The sequence below is a fragment of the Rhodamnia argentea genome, chromosome 9 (assembly GCF_020921035.1).
Source record: "Rhodamnia argentea isolate NSW1041297 chromosome 9, ASM2092103v1, whole genome shotgun sequence".
In the NCBI taxonomy this organism is placed as follows: domain Eukaryota; kingdom Viridiplantae; phylum Streptophyta; class Magnoliopsida; order Myrtales; family Myrtaceae; genus Rhodamnia; species Rhodamnia argentea.
In genome coordinates this window covers 16,333,687-16,342,712 of record NC_063158.1, presented here as the reverse complement: position 1 = coordinate 16,342,712, position 9,026 = coordinate 16,333,687, and the positions used below count along the sequence as shown (strand labels likewise).

Sequence of the window (9,026 nt, the reverse complement as noted above, 5' to 3'; positions counted from 1 at the left end):
CCAATCAAATGTTAGATGAGGAAATAATCGCATCGGTCAAACTTTCTAAGACTACGACAATGTCCCGACGTGCGAGACCATATCTCATAATCAAATGAAATTCTCCATATCTCCTAATTTGAAAATATTTTTTTTTGATTGTTATGAAATTTCCAACCCAATGTCTAATTTTAGACCCGAGCCTATAATCGCTAAGGCCTTGATGATTAGTAGACAGAAGTTTAATAAAAAGTGAACAAAATCATGGAATTTCAACAAAATCAGCGTCGATAAGGCCGTCAACGATCTTTAGTTTTAATTTGTTAGGATTACACTTTCAATCACCAAAGGGTTTAAAATCAAATTTGAAAAATTTAGGACTAAAACGATAGCTATATAATAATTTTTTTAATTTTTAAATAATTATTCTATTTTAATATTGAATTCGTATATCTGATCCCATTGTCTCCCTTAGGTACTGTATCTTAGCAATTCTAACTCCCATTTTTTTTAGCCAACGAGGCATCCGGGACCGTGCCATGCCCGTGGTTCAAATCCCGATAGAAGCAAAAAATAAGAAAAGTCCCCATTTTGGAAAAAGAAAAAAAAAAAAAAGACAATACTCTTTCTCATTTTTCTTATAGTTCGTGTAATTAGATCATGTACATGGATAGAACATCCATCGCCTTATGAGAATCCAAATTGATTAAGTTCTTTTTTTTTTTTTTGACACCTAAATTTTCAAAAAAAAGCTTTTCATACTTACATAAAGTATTAGGGACAATGGCACAAATGTTTCTAAATTTTGGCCCAATGTGTAATGTGGTTTCTGAACTTTTAATTTGATTAATATGATCCTTGATTTTTAGATCAATGTGCAATGTGATCTTGAAATTTTCAATTTGTTAAATGTGATCCCCAAACTTTTGGAATATATTCAATTTAATCTATGAATTATAAGAAAATTTTCAATGTTGTCATTGAACTTGAATCTATTGAAGGATTGCATTGAACATTTTCTTATAGTTCAAGGCCTAAGTCGAATATATTCCAAAAGTTCAAGGATTCTTTTGGTTAAATTAAAAATTCAGAGGCCACATTACACATTGGACTAAAGTTTAAAGACCATATTGGTTAAATTAAAAGTTCAGAGATCATATTACACATTAGGTCAAAGTTTTGGGACCATTTATGTCATTATCCCTAAATATTAGGAGTTGACTTTGCGTGATTTTTTATTTGCATTCGGCAATGTATTTATCTGCACATAATACTAGAGATATTTTTGCTTAAGAAAAACATGTATGCATCGAATATTGTCATGGCCCTCCTGAGAGTGAGATACTTAAGGGAAGTTGATGAATGTCAAGCGAGCGCGGACGATTCCTCTCGCAAGGTGGCGTCATGGGTTTTCTATGGAGCGTAAAAATTAAGTTGATCAGATGTCAATCGTAAAAGCATAGATTAATCCGTAATCATAAGTACAACTATAGATATAGATGTTCTAAGTATAGAATATACGGTAACATAAACTTATATTGAAATTATAAGTATCATGCCATTATCATATGATTTGGATTATGAGTAATCATTATTTATCAAGAAAAATTATTAACTTCGTATTCAGTAACAATTACTTATTCTGACACAATATTATACTTTGGCAACGACAATCATATGTTCTAAATTGCGATGGTAAAATCATTAAAGAACAAATATTATACAATAATACTATGACTTCAAGTTTACTGGTGCTGATTACACCATATTTTTTGTTGTTATTATAAGTAATTAAAATCTTGTCATGATAATAAATTGTTGTCAACTCTTATAATTCTTGTCAGAGATAAAATATTACAATTACTAATAAATTTAGGAAATTTTTAATTCGTGATATATTCGAATGTGAGAATGAAGAAATCAAGCACCAACTATATTTCAAGCGAATTATGGGAACTCTTAATTATTCCTACCTTATTCCTAGTGGGATTCTGCAAACATAGTCATGGTTTTGCAATAAATATTTCTGCTCTGCAAATCTAATTAGAGAAGGGAAAATGACTCAAGTGATCATTGAACTTTAGTCCAAAGCACAATATCGTAGCTGGATTTTTAATTTGTTCAATGTGATTCATGAACCCATAAAGTTTTAATTTGTTTAATGTGATCCTAAAGTAAATAATTAATCTTGTCCCTAAACTATACGAAAGTGTTTGCTGCTTTGGCTTTTAATCTGATAGGTTTGAACGGTGAACCAAACAAATAACATTACAAGTAAATTGTCAAAATATTCAACATTATCCGTGATATTTGATGATGTGTATTTATTGTATCTTGATTTGAGTTGAATATTACATTACAGATATTTTATCCACTATTCAAACATATCGGATTGAAAGCCAAATAAGTAAATTCCGTTAAGTTGATTTAATGGAAGGATAATACTAGATAATTTCATATTGACTAGAGACTACATTGAAATATAACAAAAATTCAGAGAAAACATTGAACAAAATAAAAGTTTATGGACGAAAATGTATATTGAGCCAAATTTCATGGATTATTTATATAATTATCACATTAGACAACAACTAATCCATTACGATACTCATTATGTTCTATCATGTTTTCATCAACAACTATTTCCTTCTCGTTTTATTCTATTCCGGCATACCAAACTTATGTTATCGTATTGCCCATTTCGTGAAACCAACAGCACGATACAACATAGCTCGATTTGAAAAAAAAAAAAAGTGAGTCTATTTTGACTCTAAGCAGTTTATCCTTGTACATGTTTGGAAAGGTCTAATGTAAAGTGGCATTTTGGGAATGTCGGCAACTACAAATGTCTTCAAAAAGCTACATTTTCTATATATTGACAGATAATAAAGAACCCGATCTGTTCAACTAAAAACAAACAGAAGAATTCAAGTGTAAAGAAACTAGATTCGATCTATTCGAGAACATGGATTGAAATACGGCTAGTAATTTACATTCACGTGACTAATTCGGATTATTAGTTCTTGACAATTCAGGTCTAAACGGGCTAGTGGCACTATAATTGCAACATGGATAAATTTTACTTCCTCTATGAATTTTCGTAGATTTTTCTTAATAAATGCCTATGGTTTAATTTATCAAGTTAAATCCTTCTACATTCGTATATTTCAATCAAGTTCCTCCGACACCGAACCCAACCTCTAGTTGACGTGGCCTTCGGATTGTAGCGTGGACAAATTTTCGTCCCATATGAACGTCCAAATTGACTCAATTTTATCCACATCATACTTTAACATTGTTCAACATTGGCTCAATTTTACCATGGCGAAGTGCACATAAGTGTTCACATTAGCTAAAGTTTATGCACGTCCTTGACACTGTTTGATGGCATTTTCAACTAGATTTGGCTGGATTTAATGTTGGAAGGACTTGTTAAAAAATCTATGAAAGTAGAAGGTTTGAGTTGATAAACTAAAAAATAGGGAAGTTAAACAGAAAAAATGCGAAAATATAGGGGTGAAAAGTAAATAAAATAAAATAAAATGTTATAACATCTAAAGCAAGCTAACTATCACCAAATTTGTCTAGGTAGAAATTACTGAATGTTGATAGGGGGATAAGAACACCGCAAGTGCCATAATTTATGCACAACGCTCACTTGAGTATCATAACTTTTTTTTTCAACCACTTAAATGCCATAATCTCTAGAAAAACGTTCCTTGAGTGTCATAACTTTTAATAGATTACTTACGTGCCAAAATTGTTTAGAAAAGGTCACCTAGTTCTACACAATCCTCTCCATCAGATGCTAAGCTCGGCCATGATTTTAGTACAAACTTCTTGAACCTTTTTAATATTTTCCAAAATTGTATACTTCTTTATGAACTTCATATTGTGATTGTAAATTTATTTGTCAGCTAATTTCATATGTATTCTTGATCTTTTGGTCTATTTGAGGGAGCTTTGATACCAAGGTACTTCACCTATGTGAAAACATCTGGCGATTGAAAATCTTCTAGACAATGGCTTTGTAACTAATTGTAAATCACATTTGTGAATTGCGAGACCACCAGAAGAACATCATTGATGACTTTTTTGCTCACTTAACTCGGGCTGAGGAAGAGGAAGACAATTATATTTAGAAGATCGTGGAATTATTCGAGGCAGTTAGTGGCTCAAATTATTTTTGTGCGCAATCGTATTACAAAGCTCGAGATACAGTAAGCATGTTTATAATCTTTGAGGTTATTGTATTTTAAATTCTTTATTTGTAACATGCCATCAGGCAATTGTCTTATCTCATTAATGATAAACGTGTTGTCTTCTTGTTGAGAAACTACACATCGTTCGAGTGCCACTAGAGGTATGTTTAACATTAGTATATTCAGACTGAATCTTTCTTAGTGACGTGACAAAAGTAATTTGATTCTGATTTGTAAATTAATTTGGATGCAAAAAGTGCAGCAATTCCTCATTGCGACTATTATTGTGACCCTTTGTATCTATTTCCATACTCAACACTCGAACACTTGCCTTCCTGGGTACCCGTATTCCTATACTGTTTTCTCCTCATTAATAAAGAAAAACATGATAGGAAATCCGTAATTATCATTACATCTTTTTTTTTTTCCAAAAAGCATCTTACATCTGATTTTATGACGGAGAAGATCATAAGGTGGATGGTTGTGATACTTCATCAACGATTTCAAGTGATGACGTTGAAATGGCTGGTGCAATTTGCGAGGGGAACTCCAAGGATATTACCCAAAAGAATAACATGGGAGAGGCTGATGGATTTTGTGGAGTTTGATATAAAAAAGAAAAGTAATATTAAGCTCAGAGCTTTTACATGGCATAGTTGTATTATTAAGCGTAGAGCTTTTACATGACATACTTGTAATTTACGTCTCAACTATGTATGTCCTAGACTCCTGCTATATATTGGGGCAATAACTTTTGTATCTGTAACTCCAAAAAACTAATAAAGATATTGTCTAGTGCGGCACCGTGGTTTTTTTCCTTCTGATTTAGAAGGGTTTTTCCACATAAAAAATTCTCGTCTTCTTCTATGTTTTTTCTTCTCTTCAAAGATTCACGTTCCTGACAAAAGCGACACTACTAGACATGTGTTCTGGCTGTGGTGCAATGTCCACCAGGTTATGTCTTGGAACAAATCTTTTGGGTTTGAAGCTTGTCACAGTATGCATTGTGTATGCTTTTTTGTCACAGAAAATGGTTAGTATGTACAACTATGCATTGTTCATTTCATTTGTTCATAGAGGTGGGTTGCTAACATGCCCGAACATGCATGCAATAGTTTGAAGCTAAACCAATTGAAGACAGAGGTACAACCTTTCTTTTTAGTTGATGAGTGTAGTAATTTTGCCAATCTGCATATATTCTGATAGCTTTGTATTGTTCATTGTTATGGTATAATCAAGTGAGGAATGAGTCTGTAGAGGATTTCCTCTTGCTATTAAAGAAGTGGCACAAATTGTGCGTGCAATTTACCCTCATCAAAAGGAATGGTCAACAGCTGTCATATGCTGATTTATTTAGTGTGGATAATGGAATAAGAGATGAGGAGGAAAACAGCAAGGATGACGATAGGGGTAGTAATGGTGAGGCGTTTGAAGTAGAGAAAGTTTTAACAACTTGTTATGGAGATCCTAAAGAGAATGGAGACAAAGCATTTCACTTTAAGGTAGTTAAAATATTGAATTTAACTTGGCAAGTTTTGACATTTATTTATACATAGCTTCAATCCATTTTATTCATTTTAGTCCTTGGTTTATGCTTAGTACGTAGAACACGAATCTTTTCATTATAGTCGATTCTTAGTCTACGACAATGATAGGTTGTTGATGAATTTGGATGTTTAATAATTCTTTATATACATCTTACAAAACCTATGTACATTTATATAATTCGATCATGATGCTTCTTCATGTACTTTAGCATGTGATATTAAATTTGCATAATCTATAATCCTAGTAGTGTGATTCTTTTCTAGTGCTGTAAAAAAATTTGAGTCTCGTCATTTTGATGCACGTTTCACGGAAAAATTATGGTTCTGATGAGGACGCTTGGAAGCCAATTGACGGCTTATGGTAAGCACAACGATAAAAATGAATTTGATATGAAAATGCTAAGTACTCCATCTCTAACACAGTGTTTTTTTGTCAGCAACTGTTGTGAGAAATTAAAGAAATTCATCATTGGAGGTCACAAATCAAAGATTTTGCTTTTGCCGGTAAGCTTTTCATTTCCAATGTTCCTTTCTTTTTGCATCTTGTCGTGTCTCCTTTGTACGAACCCACTCCATGATGACCTCTGCATACACTTTACACGAGAAGCCTTCGTTTGATCTAGGAGACTATCTATTTTTTCATTTGTTATTTCATCGTAGATATTTCCTAGTGAAAACTATTACTTCCAGATTAGTTGCTCATTGTACTCGATTGCAAAGAAACAATCACCTTAAAATTTCCTTTCCTCGGTTGATATTTTTAGGGTGATGTAGATGTGATCTGCGGTGGACCATCCCGTCAAGGAATAGGCTGTTTCAACCATTTTAGAGATAAGGACAATCCTTTGGCTGATGTGAAAAACAAGCAACTTCTTGTGTTTATGGAAGTTGTAGAGCTTTTGAAACCATTGTTTGTTTTGATGGAGAATGTGGTGGATCTAGTTAATTTTTATAGTTGTTTCTTGGGGAGGTATGCACTTGGTCGTTTAGTGCAACTCAACTGTTAAACAAGATAAGGTATGATGACCACAAGAGCATACGAGCTTCCTCAATTTAGAATGCGTTGTTTTCTGGGTGCTGCCCGTCCCGGTGAGGTAAACTTGTATATGCACATATGTTTCAGATAAAGTAGTCTTTAAATTGTGTCTTTTTAAATGAATTTTACTCACAGTTTTTTATTTGATGCTTTAGAAGTTGCCCCAGTACCCATCGCCAACACAGGATGTTGTTGTTAGAGGTGTCATTCCCATAGAATTTGAGGTATGGGTTTCTCTGTTATAATGTGTAATTTACTGAAGGCGTAGTCTAAAATTTCTTGAAATAAAATCAGATGCACGCTGTTGCCTATGATAAGGGCCATTTGTATGAATTGCAAAAGAAATTGCTACTGGAGGGTGCAATCTCTGATCTTCCACCTGTATGTATCTTTATCATCCTGGTCTTGTTTTTCAAGCTTTGATCGATCGCAATTCTTGTGGATTTCAATTTAGGTTGGAACTTATGATTGAAGAGATGAAACGCCACATGAGAAACTTCCACGGACGGATTTTCAACGTTTCATTAGATCAAGTAAAAAAGGTGAACAGCATTGTTTTGTTTCCCTGTATATAAAACAATAAATGCAAAATAGATAAACAATTAAGTAGATTAATGTGGTACTATATTTGATTTCAAGTTCTTCTACATGAGACTAGCTTAAATTATAGAAGCTCTTAACAATGAGCATTTTCAAAGTTGTGTTGATATAAGATTGATGCTCATGTTGCTTAATGGGCTCCCCCCTCTTTTATTGCCTTATACTTTTTCATCTTGCCTTCGAGGTTATAGTGGCATGCTAGTAGGAGTCGATTTAGATGGGTCTAGTTTAAGGGGAAGTGACTATAGCACGATGTTTCCTGTCACTAAGATTTATGGATCAAAGCTTTTGCGTGTTTTGGGCTTTTTAACTAAATTAAATGTGCAATTCTAGTTTTTCCTTCTCTTTCTTCTCTAATCTTGAAATTTTTACAAAAATGATGGGGATGGGGATCACAGACAACTCAGTGGATTCAGGTCGATTTCTCTTTGATCATTGACCCCTTGAATTGAATTTGGACGACTATGAACGTGTTTGCCGTACACTAAAGATAAAGGTTTTCTTTGTTTTCTTGTGTTCATGAAAGTCAACATTCTTCTATTTTATTGAAAGTGTTGAAATGTTAATTATTGGTTTTATTGTTATCAATGATAGTTTAGTCTTCTTCATTTAGTGAGCCCGAATGCTCACAATATATATTGATGTAATTTGTAATTATTAAATAACATAATTCTTCTCTCTTTCGTTTTGATGGTATTAGAGGCAAACCTTAAACCCTAGATTAATCACTCACTGCTACAGTCAACCACCAGCCATCACCATCAATCACAAGCCACCGCAAAAATCGACGAATCTTGTCGAAATCCCCTTGCCCAGCCCCTGCGACCCAAATCTAGCATCTCCCAGACCCGACGACTCAGATCTAGCATCATCGGCATCCCAAGAGTGTCACCTAGGTTGGCAAGCCTAGTTCCGACGTTGCCTAGGCCGGCAAGAATAGATCTAGCATCGGCCGGTGTTGCAGGGGCGTCGCCTTGGCCGACGAGCCTAGATTCGACATCGTCTAGTTTCGTTGAGGTGTTGTCCGGTGTTGTCCGGTGTTGTCTAGTGTCCGATGTTGTCTAGCCTATTGAAGTAGATTACCATTTTGTGCGAGAAAAGATTCAGAACAATGAAGGAAATAATATTCCAATACACATGGACCAAAGGCAACTTGCCGATCTTTTCACTAAGTTACTGTGGGGTATTAGAGTGATTATTTTGTGTAATAAGTTAGGGCTCTTTGATGTTTATGCCCCAACTTGACGGGGAGTGTTGAAACGTTAATTATTGGGTTTATTGTTAGCAAGGGTGGCATGACCTAAATTTAGGCCAATGGATTACTAAGCTAATTATTTAATTAATCTAAATTTTAGGCTAATTGATTACTAAGATAATTATTTTATTAACCTAGCTCCATACCAAATCGCAACTTAGGGTATAATTCATTAACATACAAAATATCTATCTTTGGAGTCGCTACTAATATGTTTAGTTTAGGTCGGTTAGACACTCAAGTAAAATAGTGAAAGAACTAAATTACTTCTACAAACTAAAAATAAAGGAAAATTTCAATAAAGGCCTCAACTGCTCTCATTTTCTCAAATAATGGACTGAAATGAATCTTGTTTCAAATAATGGCACGAAGTACCCTCATTGTTTTAAATAAGGGCCTAGTCAAAG

At 33.8% G+C, this 9,026-nt stretch overlaps 1 pseudogene; it reads left to right on the top strand.

The window, feature by feature from the left end:
* Positions 1-1,300: 1,300 nt before the first annotated feature.
* Positions 1,301-7,347, top strand: LOC115754906 (annotated as a pseudogene).
* The last annotated feature ends 1,679 nt before the right edge of the window (positions 7,348-9,026 follow it).